The 17,252-nt window shown below is 36.9% G+C and overlaps 1 pseudogene; it reads right to left on the reverse strand.

Moving 5' to 3' along the window:
- Window positions 1-5,002: 5,002 nt before the first annotated feature.
- Window positions 5,003-17,252, reverse strand: part of LOC131538882 (NACHT, LRR and PYD domains-containing protein 3-like) — a 57,732-nt pseudogene continuing 45,482 nt past the window's right edge.

Below are 17,252 nucleotides of genomic sequence, written 5' to 3' on the forward strand. Positions count from 1 at the left end.
AGCTGCTAAAGAACACAGACAACTAGTAAAAGTTGTCTGCTTTAACCATTGACACCTCTAAAAGTACAATACAGCGCATGAATTGACACTCATTGGCTTTCTTGGAGCTGGACGGAATTGTAGAAACGGTATTGCAGCATTCAGTAGAGTCTTATATAACATTGTGTTATTGATCTGCTGTCAAAACATGAAACATTTTCACACGTGTAAGAAACATCTTCTGTTTAGATCAGTGGTGTTAAGACATAAAGCAGCTGATTAGCAGTAGATTACATTGAGATCACATGCTTTTAGCCTCATTCCAGCACAAGGTGGTGGTTACGATAAGATAAAAATGTGTGGCATTTAAAGCATGCTGCAGTTATTAAGAAACAGGTGACACAACACACTTTCTGGATTTTCCTCAAGTGTTACATACTTTGACAGTAGTCCAACTCCAACCTAATATTCAAATTGTGTTTATTTTAAGCCATTCTCACTGTTTTTCTCATGGTGCATCACAGAAAAGTTGTTCTCCAAGCTTTCAAAATGGTCCCATAAAATAGACCTTGGTCTTTTTACTCCACTCATCTTAAAGATGTCATGTATGTCAAGATGGCAACTTACTAGGGCTTTCAATTGATTAAAATGTTTTATATAATAAATTGCACAATGTGGCAATTAATTACTTTAAGTAATCACAAATATGTCACGTGGGCATTGATAGACCCTTCTTACTGGGGCATGACTTTGTACGCGGCACTGTGTGTGTGTTTCATTCTCTTCCCATGATCATGTCTCTTTGTTTAGCGAAAGCCATTATGTAATCAGAAGGTTTTTTGAAAAGAGATACTAGAAGATTACTGTTTTACCACTGCAGAGGAAACTGGCTTCCATATTTGGGACAAATTTTTATAGAAATAATTTATTAAATGCACGTCTCAAAATTATGTGATGCGGAGCGCATACTAGTCACCATCTGTATTTTTTATGCACATTTGTTCCTAATGCAGAACTTAGGTTGTTGTGTAATTACGACCAGTGTCGGGGGTAACGCATTACAAGTAACGTGAGTTACGTAATCAGGTTACTTTTTTCAAGTAACTAGTAAAGTAACGCATTAATTTTTAATTTACAACAAAATATGAGTTACTTTTTCAAAAAAGTAACGCCAGTTACTTTGTTTTCCCATTTATTGACTGACAAGTCTCCTGTCCCCATGTTGGGAGAAATCGGAAGTACAGAGGCGTTGTGTGCGCTGTGTGAACATGATCTGTAGTTCTAGACTAAATGTCAACATGTATTAATTCATCACACTCGCAAAAAAAAAAAAGATTTAGTATTCCTCAAAATGAATTAAAACAGTGAAATGCAAACTCAGAATATGACTCAAACCTGCAATAATTAAATGTTAAATAACAAATGTATCTAATCCCATTTTATTAACCAATCTTTGTTGCTGACCTTTTATGATCCGGTTCAACCATACTAATAAGCAAAAATGACTTTAGATAAACTAACAATTGTGCTTCATTGTTTTGTTTTTTTATTGCTGAAGAGTGTTGAACCTTCTTCTCCTGCGTTCTACTGTACAGACGTGAATTTACTTTTCCTTCCGCCTGAGGTTTAATCATTACACTTTTTGAGCTTTTACATTTGCTATAAATAGAACTTCTTATATTAAACACAAACAATCAAGCCCTGCTCATATTTAAAAAGTAGCGCGAAAGTAACGTAACGCATTACTTTACATAAAAAGTAACTAAGTAACGTAATTAGTTACTTTTTTAGGGAGTAACGCAATATTGTAATGCATTACTTTTAAAAAGTAACTTTCCCCAACACTGATTACGACTATTTATTAATTGATTGAATTACTACTCTGCTCACTTGATATGTTTGTGTATATAACTTTCCTTTATTTGTTTATCTGAAAAGTGGATGTTACAGTGGAAAAAGAAAGCGAATGAGGATTGAAGCCAGCTTTGATGCCTTGACTAAGGCCAGTTTGAAGAAGCCGAGATGCAGCTTCAAATGCAGGCGGTGCAACATGAACATGAATTAAGGCTCGTTGAATGTCTGCTCTAAATCTGCTCTAACCGCTCGCTGAAGTACTTCTGCTCCCTTGTTAGGTTCTGTTGTCATGGTAAGATATAATGAGTCAACTCAACAACGGGTAAGCGGGATCACCCAGTCAGGGCACGGCTGTTCCTGATGTGTTTTCTGTAACATTATAAGTATAAAAACAAAACATGTGTAACCCTGTTGAAATATATTCATTAGTGTAAGATACAAGTTTGAATAAATTAATTTCATAGTTTAATAAATATAATTGAAGGTTAAAAAGTTAAGATTCGTTGACCAGCAAGGAAGTTATAATTTCGCTAAAAGAGAAATGCATATATTGGGTAATGTATTGGTTTTACTGAATACAGCATTTAAAATGTTAATTATTTGTTGAGTAACAATATGTGAAAATGCTTAAAAGATGCCGGTTAAGAATATGAAGAAAGATGTACACAAATGTTTGCGAATTTATTTTATTTCTGAAAGTATTGTGTATGAGCCAATCACAGTAGAGGTCAAGGTGGGAGGAAGGGAGAAGGACTGGAGACGCGGGTAGGTTGCGAAAAGAGAAACACGGTTAATGTTAAGAGTGCACGAGTTTTTTCTGAAAGTGTTCAACAAGGACTCTTATATGAAACGTTAAAAGTGATAATTCTGTCTGTGTGAGTGGCCAACTCCGCACACGAAGACTGAGATAAGTTTAATTTAGCCGCTGATTTAGTGGTTAGTGTTTTTACATGGACTTTGCTAACAAGCTAGCGGCCAGCGACCTCGATTAGTAAGCCCGTGTGAACTGTGAGATCGACCCTGATGGAGCCGGCTAGTGTTACCGTCCGAGTGGTGGACTTTGCCCTGATCGTCAACCATGTGACTTTTCTCTTCGACTTTCTTCTTTTCCTCGTGAATCCTCTCATCCTGTCATCTGCTGCGGACGCCTTTGATCCTGTGCGCGTGAGGTTATATTCACATTGAGTAAAGGTACCATTTTTTTTTGTTTGGCCTATGTGGTGAAGCAGCCATTTGGTTTAAGGCTACAATGTACCCAAGCTACATTCAGGCCTGCATCACACCGCCGCCGGCGAGAGCATCAAAATTCGCCCTGGCCACCCTGGCAGCAACGCTGTAGAAAGATTCGTGGACGCTCTGACGTAGATCGTATGTTTGTCTTGTATTTAAAGGGGCCGCAAAGCAAACGAGCTTGCTGATCTTGTGCAGACTGACCACAAGTAGGGTATAAGTTGACCTCATGAAATATTTTAAATGTTAAAGTGAGAAATTGATCGATGGAAAGAACTTTATTGTAGTTACATGTTTGCTAATGAAATGAACCAATTAAAAGCCTTTTGTGTGGTGTGGATTTGTGTTCATGGTTAAGTGCAAGTCTAATTTCAACATTCTAGGAGACATTTACTAGCCTTGGTCTTTAATTAACATTAATTTTCATTTTTATTTATAATAAACACCTCTCTGAGACCTGAGGACACACCCACTGTTTCTGTCTTTGTTCAATCAGCCACATACTGTAACTGTAAGTGCGCTTTATTGTATTTAAACCTCCTCACCTGTAAATTTAAAGTTAATCCTTAATTGAGATTTAAATCTGGGTTTAAAATTATGGAGCAACATGATTAAAGTTAATCTATCTTAAATATACAATAAATCCAGGATCAAACTGATGGTTTAAATGTAAACCTTCTTATTTTTAAACAAGGTTTAAAGTTTGGTGCAACAGAATTATTAGATAAACCTTGATTTAATCTAGATTTAAACTTAATCCTTGTTGGTGCAACCCACCCTTAGTGTTGTAAATTCTGTTGTGTATTGTGTTTCAGATCAGGCACTCTTTATTCACCTTGGTCTTGGTAATGCAGTATAGTAAAGAAGGATCACATTTTAATGTCTTTACATTGGCTTCCGGTAAAGTTTAGAATTGATTTTAAAATAGCTGTGTTTCTGTACAAGGCTTTATCTGGCCTTGCACCTAAATACATCAGTGACCTTCTGATTCCTTACTCTCCTCAAAGAGCACTTAGGTCTAATAATCAGCTTCTCTTAACTGTTCCATGTTGTCGCTGTAAAACCAAGGGTGGTCAGGCTTTTTCAGCTGCAACCCCTAAACTTTCGAATAGTTTGCCTGTAAATGTGAGACTTGCTCCTTCACTAGCTAGTTTTAAGTCTGTCCTCAAATCTTATTTGTTTTCTCTGGCTTTTGATTAATGTTAGTTAAGGCTATGATGTCAATTTGCTCTGATCCTGTTTTATGTGTTTAATTTTCATATGATGCATGTTTTCTTTTAATATTTTTATATACTGTATTTTGTTGTACAGCACTTTGGTGCAACTCTGTTGCTTTTAAATGTGCTATAGAAATAAATTTTGACTTGACTTGTCATGTTTGTGTGTGTTGTGTATTGTCCTGTGCTAGTAAATCAAGTTCGTCCCTGTATTGTTGGAAGATGTGCAGTTGTGTATTGTGTTTAAGATCAGGCACTCTTTATTCACCTTGGTCTTGGTAATGCAGTACATTGTCATGTTTGTGTGTTGTGTATGTACATGTCCCTGTAAAACACATTGGTCTCTGTAATCCAGGGAACTGACATGTTTTGTGTATTGTAAAATGAGTGTCCTTATAAACCGGTAGGACCCTACAAATCCCAATTATGTAATGGGCAGACCATTTCAGGAGGGGCGTAGCTGTTCCCGAGCACCACCAAAATATCATGTTGTCATATTATCTGTTTTAACATGTGTAGAGAAAATTCTAAGCCAGATTCATCATCTGCAAATTAAAATAATTTTTTTGATAGTTTTATTATCTCGGTAAGGCATTGGGAAAGGTGTGTCCCCTTAAACCAGTTGTATCTGGTTTAGCCATCAAAGTCCTGCTAAACCACAAAAACCAATATGTGTGTGTGTGTGTGTGTGCATACACACATATTGTGATATGTCCTTATGATCTGTTTAAATTGTTTACTTATTTTGATATTGCTCATCAATACATCCTTTTTATCACATCCCTGTGATGGAATGCAACCGGATACTTCCCCGTAGATGTGGGGACCCCATGTTCAAAACTAACATAAAAATTTAAAAAATGATCTTTTACAGCTCATTTATGACCTGTCACCGGTCAGAATTGTACAAACATCATATTTCTCTTCCAGAGGTCACAGGCCGACATCGGTATTCCACATATGCTGGTATCCACATCTGGAAATTATTAAAAGGTCACGGGGTCAATGCAACATAGGTGGGTTACTTAAGGTTACGGTGAGCGTGATTTCACCAAGTACAACATGTTCCTGGATCAACATCCTTGTTGATCCTTGAACATCATTCCAATCAACCAATGAGAATTGAGGGATAACTTTTCAGGAAATATAAGTTTTAGGCTTATGATCCGGGTTAGGTGCTTCTACACCCTTGTTAATCAGCTATCATTTCTCACTGATTTTAGGAATAAATTATGGGTAGGGTTAGGTTTAGGGGTAGAGATTGGGTTAAGTCTATATTTTTGGACAATAATGTTGATCCAGGATCAACAAAAGATGTTGATCCAGGAACATGTCTTACTTGGCAAAATCACGGCGACCTCCAGGGGTTTTCAAATGTGTAAGGCCCCCCTGCCTTGCACATTTTGTATGTATCCCTTATCAGACACACCCAGTTCAGGTCTCGCGGTCTCTACTAATGAGTTGATGAGTTGAATCAGGCGTGTTACATGAGGGAGACATACAAAATGTGCAGGGCAGGGGGGCCTCCAGTACAGGTTTGAAAATCTATTCTGATTCATCAACACAGTTTCACTGATGATTGAGACCAAACACTAAACCCAAACCCAGGATAGAGCGGCTGAGTGAATGTGGTCTGGACTGAGTGGATGAGGCTCAGTGTGTCAGAGACGCTGTAGAAGGACAGAGTTCCTGCACTGTGATCCACATACACTCCTACTCTACTGAAATAATCAGACACTCCTATTCTACTGATGATGGGCTTTACAAGGAGATCAGTCTTTATGTTGTTGTGTCTGAATGAGTAACTGTCAGAAAAGCAGATCAAACTCCAGGACTGATCATTACGTCCAAGCACGCACTCAATACCCGTCCCTTTCTGCTGATGGTCTTATAAGACACTGATATAAATGCATAATCGCCTCCACTCCACTCAATTTCCCAGTAACAGCGTCCACACACTTTGTCTCTACACAACACCTGAGCATATGCATCAAATCTGTCTGGATGATCAGGATATGACTGTTTCCCTTCCACACGTGTCACTTTTCTGTTCTCCTCAGACAGAATGAGCTGAGTGTTTGCTGTGTTTGGATCCAGTGTAAGAAAACAGGCATCTGAACACAAGAACAGAGACATTTATAACAACAACTATCACTACAGCTGCGTTTCTGTGAGTGAGTGTGTGCGCTTATAGTATATTTGTGAGTGTGTGCATATAGTGTGTGTGTGTGTGTGCATATAGTGTGTGTGTAGTGTGTCTGTGAGTGTGTGTATTAGTAGACCTACATTTCTTTAGTCCTGCTGTAATTCTGGATTCTCCTCCATGATCCACACTATAAAACACACACAGACTCACATTAAGTCAATCAACAGACACAATATCAAATTATGATTTCAGTTGTAATTTTGAATACAAGACAATCAAGATAAAACATGTTAAAATAAAATTGTATTTTTTTTTCTTTCATGTTTATCTTTATTTTCAGTTCTTTGACAGAAACTGATCTGGGCTGCATTTCCCAAAAACATTGTAAGCTTAAGTACATCATAGACCCATTGAAACCAATGGAGGCTTATGATGCTTTTAGGAAATGCAGCCATAGTCTAAAGCTCAGAGATTCTACAGCAGTAAAATGTTTCCATATCAAATCTCATCTGTGACATTTTATTATTGCTGAATATTAATAAGTTTTTATTGTGTCTCTTCATTAATGAGAGATCTGTGGGCACATCAATGCATTTAGATTTGAGGAGTAAAATATATAAAATATATGCGAGTGCGACCAGAAAGATACGACCTAAACCAAGACAGAGGAGTTCCAGAATCCCAATAGAAGCTAACCTGTCGAGGAGTATCTTATGTGAGAGAGTATCAAAGGCCGCGCTCAAGTCAAGAAGGAAAAGTATGTTTAATAGCCCAGAGTCTACTGCCAGCAATAGATCACTGGTTATTCTAACAAGAGCAGTCTCGGTACTATGGTGGGGATGAAAACCCATTTGAAATTGTTCAACAAATTATTATTGGAGAGATTTTGAATTGAACTGCAATACACTTTTCCACGATCTTAGAGATAAACAGTAAATATGAAATCGGACTAAAATGATCAGAGTTAAATGGATCAGCCCCTGGTTTCTTAAGTATGGGAGCAATAACAGCAGAATTAAGAGATGGAGGTACAGAACCAGAAACAAGTGAAGCATGAACAATTTTAGTAATCAATGGCAACAGGGCTGGTTACAAGCTTTCACTAAAGGAGTTGGTAGAGGGTAGGGCTGGGCGATATATCGAACACGATATTCATGCGCATCTCATCAGTAAAGCCGGTTCCGTGATTAGCGGTAAATCTCCATCACCTGCTTTCAAATAGAGCGCCATTTAATACACAGAGCCGTAGTTCACTGACAAGCTACACAAACTACCCTTATGAAAATTAACCATGGTTTTTTTGTAATAACCATAGTAACTACAAAATGAACCATGGTTTTACCACAGTAAAAGTATGTAGTTACACAGTATAGTTACTATGGTTTTTGTAGTAAAACCATAGTAACTACATAATAAACCATGGTTTAACTATGGTTTTAGTAGTAAAACCATAGTAACTACGAAATTAATCATGGTTTTACTGCAGTAACCATGATTTATCTATAGTTTTTGTAGAAAACCATAATTGCAAAATGAACTATAGTTCACTACAACGGCGTTTTAGTGCCACATAAAAATAAAAAAAAATCTAAGATTACGAGATTAAAGTCGTAATATTTCGAGAATAAAGTCAAAATATTACGAGAATAAAGTCGAAACTACGAGAATAAAGTCGAAATGTTTCGAGAATAAAGTCGAAATGTTTCGAGAATAAAGTCGAAATATTACGAGAATAAAGTCGAAATATTACGAGAATAAAGTCGAAATTACGAGAATAAACTTGAAATATTACGAGAATAAACTCGAAACACTACGAGAATAAACTCGAAACACTACAATAAAGTTGAAATGTTTCGAGATTAAAGTCGAAATGTTTTGAGAATAAAGATTATAGTTATAATATTTTGAGATAGGCTTCTAGCCTTTGCTCATGCTCATGATTGGGAGCACCGGAGATATTCCAAATCTCAGTTTTCAAAATCTGTCAGTTTTATAGCGAAATACAAACAATAGGCTATATTGCAATAATGCGGCATGTGAGTCAATCATCTTTCCGATTACAGTAACGAACGACGAGACATTATTTTCATTATAAATTAGGCTAAACTGTTTTTTTTTTTTTTTTAAGGCTTATGATGTTCCTTCAATTTATATCTTGCTATAAGCTTGAAATAAAGAGCAAAAACACATTTATAATTTGTATTTCGTTATAAAACTGGCAGAATTTGAAAGCTGAGCTGTGTGTAAAAGCAACAAAGCACAAAATTGTTGTGATTACTGGTTGACTGGCGCGCTACAAATAATGAATGGAAGACGTTAAATAGTATGTCCTCATTTACAGTATACCATGAATAAAACAGTTTGTGAATAATCACTTAACGTTTACAGCAGAAAAGACAACAATATAACGTATGTTAATAAATTTGAGTCCACTTCAACCTTTAGAACGTTTTATTGCTGTTTAATTAAACAGGCTATGTGAGGAATGAAAGTTTGGGATGTTTTTGCGGAGCAGGTGGTGGAATTTTCACAATAATTTAATGAGTTGATTCACATAAATACAGCGATCTGTCACACCACATTAAAGAGCTTGAAAATCACATTATTGTAAGACACATAATTTGTGTTTCGTTATAAAACTGATTTTGAAAGCTGAGACTTTGTTTAAATATTAAAAGCACTAAAAGCACAAAGCTTAATTGCTATTGGGTGGCTGGCGCACTACAAATAACGAATGCAATGAAAGACATGAAATATTATTTCCAAGCACACTGTCCCCGCGAGTATGACACATGGTATGATTTCTGCTAATAATCCCACATATATTTGTAGTGTATTAAAAAAGGATTAAATAAGATAGCTACAGCGCCCCCCAAAGGAATATCGATTGAGTGTGTGAGCTGATGTTAAGATAAACAGTTGTTCCTGTTCAGTCTGTTAATAAATATCATATTCTTGATATTCAGCAGTTTCCGCGAGTCCTTAAAATTGACATCCCAGTAACATGATGCGGCTGCTCGGACGCAACAATATTCAGATCAATTCCGGAGGCCTGGCAACTTCTCCCGGTGCTCTCAATGCGGGCTATTTGCATGCGCAATATATTCTATACTCTCAAAATATTATAACTTTCATTTCTACGATTTAAATTCTCGAAACATTTCGACTTTATTCTCGTAATATTTCGACTTTATTCTCGTAGTATTTCGACTTTATTCTCGTAGTATTTCGACTTTATTCTCGTAATATTTCGACTTTATTCTTGTAATTTCGACTTTATTCTCGAAATATTATGACTTTAATCTCGTAATCTTAGATTTTTTTTATTTATTAAGGTGGCACTAAAACACCGTCGTAGTTTACCACAGCATTTGCAGTAGAACCATTACAAAATAACCCATGGTTTTTCAACAGTATTAACTACAGATTTAGTTATTTCTTACTCTTAAAAAAATAGGGCTCAATAAAATAATCATAATTAATCTCATGATTTCTGAAAATGAAACAATCAAATTTGGCAAATGTGTTGTCAGTTATTACAAAAAATACACTCTTAAAAAATTGTTTTTGGCAGGGTGTATGGTTCCATGAAGAACCTTTAATATCCAAAAGAACCCATCCATTGCACAAAAGGTTCTTTAGACTATTTAATGGTTCTTCACAATCAACATTTTGTAAATATTTTTTTTTTCTGGAAAGTGAGATCAAGTGAGCTAAATGTTCCTAGCTGCCTGGTCTAGAACTCATTCCAGACTAATTTTCTTTTATTTGTGTTCAATTAAAGCTCAATAAAGTATTAATTTTTAGTTATAAATAGTGTTGTGGTGTTTTTTTAATTAAAAAAAGACCAGTTGATCAGTTATACTTTTTACTCCCATTTTAATGCTGTTTTGCATGACTCAAAAGCAAAGTTTAGTATAAAAATCATGTTTTAAAATGAAATAAAAAGGCTGAGTGATACAAATCTTGCATCATGCTGCATGACTGTGACGTGTTTAAATGGGCGCGCGCTGAATCCTTGAGTCTCATTCAAATGCTGCAGCGGAGGGAGTTGCCATGGAAACGGTGCGCAACACTGTAACTGACAAACAGTAAATCTCCGTCTCTCGCTGCTGTTTTCACTGCTTTCAGGTAAGTTTAGTCCTTAAAATCACACAAATATTACATACAACTGTTCCAGACACTTTCTTTCATGCAACTGACATGTTTCTGTTGAATATTTACTTCACAGAAATGTTTTACAGTCTTCGAAAAAGTCCGCTAGCATCTGTTTTCAGACGAGGTATGTTAGGTAGTTGTCTAACTTATTTAACCTAAAATATGCGCTGTACTGTTAATGGGTGACATCACTTACAGAAGCACGAATTAACCGAATCTAACATTAGTTCAAATGTGCTTTGATCTTTCATGGTAAACAAATATTGCTAAATAAAAAAAATTGTTCTGTGGTTTCAGGAGTGATGACATAATCTTTCTACAAAGGAAGAGAATCTCCAAGATTTCAAAATTTCAGAAGGGAGCTGCTGACAGAAATGCAGAAAACACAGGTGAGCATAGAAGAAATATGCATTCATATGCATTTTTCACAACATATTTTCTTATATCACCATGCATCTGTTATATTACAGTTCATTAAAGGAAGGTTTTGACAGGTAGTGACACAAACCTAAATACATGAACGTTAATCATTTTATTTTAAGAAATTGTTTGTGTATGTGTGTGTGTGTGTGTATGTACTGTTTTCTGCGTTTCACTTCTGCTCTAACTTGCTTCCTTTAAATAAAGCTAAATATCGTTGGCTCTGTAATAAATTGCATATTATGTTTCTAGATTATGATGGCCGTGCAGCAGAGGAGCGCAGAGTCTCCTGTCGGACAACATCTCTCAGTCGCTATGAACCATGTGACTAGTAAGTAAAACCTCAAACATACAGGACAATACTTTTCAAAAGTTAGAGGTTGGTATGATTTTTTTAAATGTATTTTGAATGTGTTTTTTAAGTAGGTCTTCTGCTCACCACTACTGCATTTACTTGATTAAAAATACAGTAAGAACAGAAATATTGTAAAATATTGTCATTTAAAATACCACTTTTTTTATGTGAATATATTTTAAAATGTAATTTTTTTTGCTGTGATCAAAGCTGAATTTTCAGCATCATTACTCCAGTCTTCAGTGTCACATGATCTTCAGAAATCATTACAAGATACTGATTTGCTGCTTAAGAAACATTTCTGATTGTTGCAGGGGTGCAAACTCGTCAGGGGTGAAAAAGGTGACAACATGCATGCTTTACTTGTAGGTCGAACAGTTCTCAAATTGACTTCATGTCAGAGTAATATCTTACTGATATGTGAGACAAATGTTAAGGTCGAGACTGAGGAGCAGTTTGCAAAGGGCAGCGAACTAAAGTAGCGATAAAGTAACTTACAATATTCATAGCTATTGCAACAGCAGCCTCACGCAAAAAAAAAACAAAAAAACAAAAACACGCAGTCTCACGCGGTAATCACCATTTACACTGGAACACAAGCGAACTTATGTGTCATCTGCGACACAGATGACTCGCAGATACAACCCCACCCCAATTTTAGTTTTTACAGATCTACACGATTCACGTGAATGACCTATTTCAACGTGAAAACGGTGAATTTCGCCGAAAGGTGACAAGTTTGCACCCCTGTGTTTTTGCTGCTTAACATTTTTATGGAAACAATACCATTCAAACATTTGTGGTAATAAAAGAAAGAAATTAATACTTTTATTAATCAAGGGTGTATTACATTTATCAGAAGTAACAGTGAAGACATTTATAATGTTGGAAAAGATTTCTATTTACTAAATTGTTTAATACATTTAATAAATGTTGTTAATTGTACTTCCTATTCATCAAAGAATCCTGAAAAAGGTATCACCGTTTCCACAAAAATGTTAAGAAGCAAAAACTGTTTTCAACTGTTTTAATAATAAGAAATGTTCTTGAGCAGCAAATCAGCATATTAGAATGATTTCTGATGGACCATGTGACCCTGAAGACTGGAGTAATGATGCTGAAAATTCAGCTTTGATCACAGGAATAAATTACAATTTACAATATATTAAAATAGACGACAGTTCTTTTTAACGTGTAATTATATTTTGCAATATTACTATTTTCTCTGTATTCTTGATCAAATAAATGCAGACTTGGTGAGCAGAAGATATTTTTTTCCCCCAAAAACACTGTAATGTTTCCAAAATCTTGACAGTTACTGTATAATTGTTACTATATTGCTTAAATACCATTAATTGGATGGATTTGTGGTCCAAGATGCTGGGATAGGCTTCACCCCCCCAAGACCCTAGAGAGGATAAGTGGTTTGGAGAGTGAATAGATGGATGCATGAACTTCCAAAATACTTTGATTTTGTGTCTATTCTGACTGCTGTTCAGCTTAAAAATACCTTTCCATTATTGTTGTTTGTCATTTTGCATCATTATACCTGTGCTAAACCTATTAAAATTAAGAAACTAATGAAACTAATGATTTTTTTTTTTTTAACAGGATATTATGTACCCAGCCTCAACCATTCATCAGAAGGACTGTGAAAGCGGGAACTCTTTGAACCAGTGGCAGTTTCCACTGGATGAAAAAGGGATTAACTGGATTAACCTGCCAAAAAAGGTTCCTCTGTGACATCGCCGCGAAACCCCCTTTTTGGTTCTTTCTGGCACCTTTTTTTAAGAGTGTAGATGAGTGTGCAACTGACCAATAACAACTGAGTATTCCAGCAAGCTGTTTATTAATATTGTGTGTATATATATATATATATATATATATATATACGTACTTCTCATTTTTAGGTCCTGAGACCATATGGGGTGAGGATCAAGACAACCAAACCAAAGGTGGACTGTAACCTACTGGACTATATGTGTAACAGGGCTGACAAGACGTGAGACGTGCGGATCCAATTGCAAGCTTTTATTTACAGGCATGGTCATAATACAGGCAGGGTCGAGCAATGGCAAACAGGTATGGCAGGGACAAGACAAAGAGTAATCCTAGGGCAAGCGAAGGTCGGTCGACAGCGAACAGTATCCAAAGGGGCTAGGCAGAGAGATAATCCAGGGAACACAGGCTAGAATCCAATGGGGGTGCAAACAGTGTCCGAACAGATAGACAGGGGTAAATACAGGGAACACAGACTAGAAAATAACAAACGTTCCGTATCGCAGCTAACACTAGGGGAGTGAAAAACGCAGAACAATACAGGAACTGAAAAGAAACACGGAATGGCACAGAAAGGGTTAATCCAGGAAACACGGGTTAGAAACAAACACAGGTGAACAGATAATCCAAGATTTATGATGCTGACAAGGGCTCTGTAGAGTAGCTACGGCTAGGGGAGCGGTAAACGCATACAATACTCGGCAACGTGGGAGAGAATGTCCAGGGTTGAAATAGTGTGTGTGATTAGTGTGTGCGTGGGATCAGGTGTGCGTGTGATTGATGCAATGAGTGATTGGTGACAGCTGATCAGTGTTGGATGATGGGAAATGAAGTCCAGTGTATGTATGATGTGAAGTCCATGTGGTGAGCGAGTGACCTCTGGTGGAGGGTGAATGGAAGTGCAGACTGGATTCGTGACAATATGATAGACTTCATACTGACAACTACAGCCATGTATGAAAAGTTTTTGAAAAGAGGGGCATTTCCTTCACCAAGTAAAAGTGTGGAGGATTCATCTGGCCCTCATTGGCCCCCATGAGGTGACTCGATGTAGAATAAATCAGCTTGCTTTAGGCTTGAAATGACTGAAATCTTCTCATGTGAGTTGATATCATTTTAAACATTCTTAAAAGTAATCCTCATTTCTTGTGAACGTATTTTGTAGTATGTGTAAAACTTTTCCAATGAAAGAACCTTTTTTACCTTTATTGATATTGTAAATCAAGGTTGTTAATGCAACCTTGATGCACCCTATGGACTGCACACTAGAGCCCTGCATGGGCCTAAAATTTAGGCCTTAGCCCGGCCCGTATCCGACAGCTCATCAGAATTCCCGGCCCGAGTCCGACCCAAGCCCGTCTTTTTTTCCCCTTCTCCCAAAACAGCTTATCTACTACTGTTTCAGCTATTAAAATAGTTCAGTTTTGTATGAAATGGCAAAGTGATTGTAGGATCAGAACGAGTCAGACAAAACTAAGATTCGATCAGAACATCGAAACATGAAGAGCCGGAATTCCAGAAGAGGCCCTAAGAAAACAGGACGTCATAAATCAGATTCCTAGCCATGAGTCTGGAGCAAGCCTTACCAACAAGCCTCTTTCACAGAACAGCTCGCAACATTAAGACAAAAGAATACTTATTGATAAGTACAATGCAGGAAGGAGATCGCCAAATTTGGGATAAGTAATCAAGACTGATGGTCAAAGAGATGGCCATCAACATGCGTTCCACACTGGAAATCACGAGCTTCTTTAGATTGACTTTTTCCCCACAAGACAAAGACTGAGACTGAAATTCTTTAGGAGACCTTTTAACCTCTCTCTGGTCTTCACCAAACATATCCCTATGTCCTACACAGAACTACACAGAGACTTTCTTTTTCATATGCACATAAAATCATCCTAAAAAGACATTACTAGGCATAACACTATATTATGTATGTAATCCACACATTAGACTATCATGTTTTAAGCACATATTATGCATGTCTTTTTAATAACTATTGAACAATTTTAAGGGTTATTCGTGTTTGGTATGTATGAGTTTGACATTTCTAGCTTGAAACGTTTCTTTCAATTAATTCTGTGTCAAATGTATCATATTCTGGTTATAGAAATCATGTCCAAAATTATACTTTGCAAGAGTGTGTAAAATTCGGACCATGTGACTGATAACATGCTGATTTATGATGGAAGGAACAACCCTAGCTAAGATAATAGCCTATCTAATTGGTCAAGACACCAGATGGGATGTGTCCAAAAGCCGAGTTTAAAAACTCAGGACACCATCAAATCTTCCCTTCTTGCCCTTTTCTCTTCTTCTCGCCACCGCGTTTTGACGCTGCTTTTTAGCGCTCTTTGAGCGTGCTCTGGCCTACAGGCCAGTTGCTACTTAACACCATGATGAGAAGAAAAACCACCTAGTCTCGTTACACCCTTTCTTTCTTTTATTTTAGTTTATTTTCCGTTGTGAGTTTGGTGTTCTCAGTTTAAGTTTTGCCGCCACGCCTTGTCTCCGAGTTCAACTCGAGCCTGTGACCGCCTCAAAACTTCAACCAGACCAACTCTGCATCCTCAGCCAACGCCCAAGACATAATTTCATAAAGTACTGAACTTCCAGCCAATCAGCAACTTGGGAAACCCCTTTTCCTGCAACGACAACGACAACAAAAGGGAATCCCTGTAACACAAAGGCAAAGCAAGCAAGTAACCTTCAGGTCTAACTGAGCTGGTGCATTTAATATAAATTTTAGCCTCATTGAGAAACTCAATGCGAGGGTTAATTAAGTGATTGATGGTTGTTCAGGACGATGCAATAGCACATATTGCTATAAACTTGGGATTTCACATTCTCATTCTCTAAACTCATCCTTTCTCTCTTTCTGCAATGTGTGAATGCGTGTGTCCATGTGTTAGATTAGTTTATGTCTTAGGTTTATATAAATAAAATCTTATTTATATTGAAAAGAGAAGTATCTTGTGTTTTGTGCTTACAAGTTAATGTTTTAATCTGCCGATCTTGTTACTGTGCTTATTAATAGTTTTTTCACTATATTTTGGATTTTAATATCCAGTGCAGGAGTAATGCTATATGGCTCGTTCAGTGAATCGCTGCCGACTCAGTGATCAGCCGCAAAAAAGTGATTCTGTTCAAATTCCCTATAAAATCATAAATGATTCCCTTTGAGCTAAATTAAATTATATCTATGTATAAACCCTACATGATTGTATTTTGTTTCGTTATTTTATTAAGTTAATTTAGAAAAACGTTTGGAGCATTTTTTTATTTGTTAAATGTAAGTTTTTGTTTTTTAAAGTAACGACCAAGCGGCCAGCGACAGACAGCGAGTTGATCATAGTTTGATCAATTTAGCTTTCTCAAATCATCACGACTTCTCTAAAGTGAAATCTATAATTTCAGTACGATCACTTGCATTGGAAACATTTCAAAATACGCTGTCATTTTTGCTCATAAAGGTAAGAGTAAAAGGCTACGTTGTTCAGAACTGTAAAGGGTCTACTTTTATTTGTGTGCACTCACAATATCAACAAAAAGTGCTTTTATAAAATAAATAAAGAATAAAAAGCAGTTTTGGTTTTGAGCAAGCGGAGCGCTTCTAAAGAAATATAAAGAAATATTAGTATGGGTGAAATGTTAAAGACAGTTTTTAACTTTGTACTCCACTGTATGCAAATGAGTTCCACACTAGGGCGGGCAACATCATGGCCACCTTGGACACAAGTGGCCAATCACATTCCTGGAACGGAGAGGCGCCAGATTCCAATCTCCTCCTCATCAAAAAGAGATAAAGGTACCTTCCCAAAAGACACTCCTTGTTCTGAGTCTGAGTCCTGTTACCGGGAAGGCAGCAACAGGAACACTCCCCGTTTCTGAGTCTTTCATCTAGAGAGACACTAATGGAAAAACCAAAGTTCTGAGTCTCTGATACATCCAGAGAGACAGTAGCAGATACGACGTTCTGAGTCTCTGGCCTGACGATGAAAGAGATTTCAAGACAGCTAAGGTCAGCTAACTCAGCCCCTGAGCAAACCTTCCTTATCGGATCTGGCTACCCTTCAGTTGCAAAGGACCCAGCAGTGACGGACCCCGTCTG

The sequence above is a fragment of the Onychostoma macrolepis genome, chromosome 04 (genome assembly GCF_012432095.1).
Source record: "Onychostoma macrolepis isolate SWU-2019 chromosome 04, ASM1243209v1, whole genome shotgun sequence".
NCBI lineage: Eukaryota > Metazoa > Chordata > Actinopteri > Cypriniformes > Cyprinidae > Onychostoma > Onychostoma macrolepis.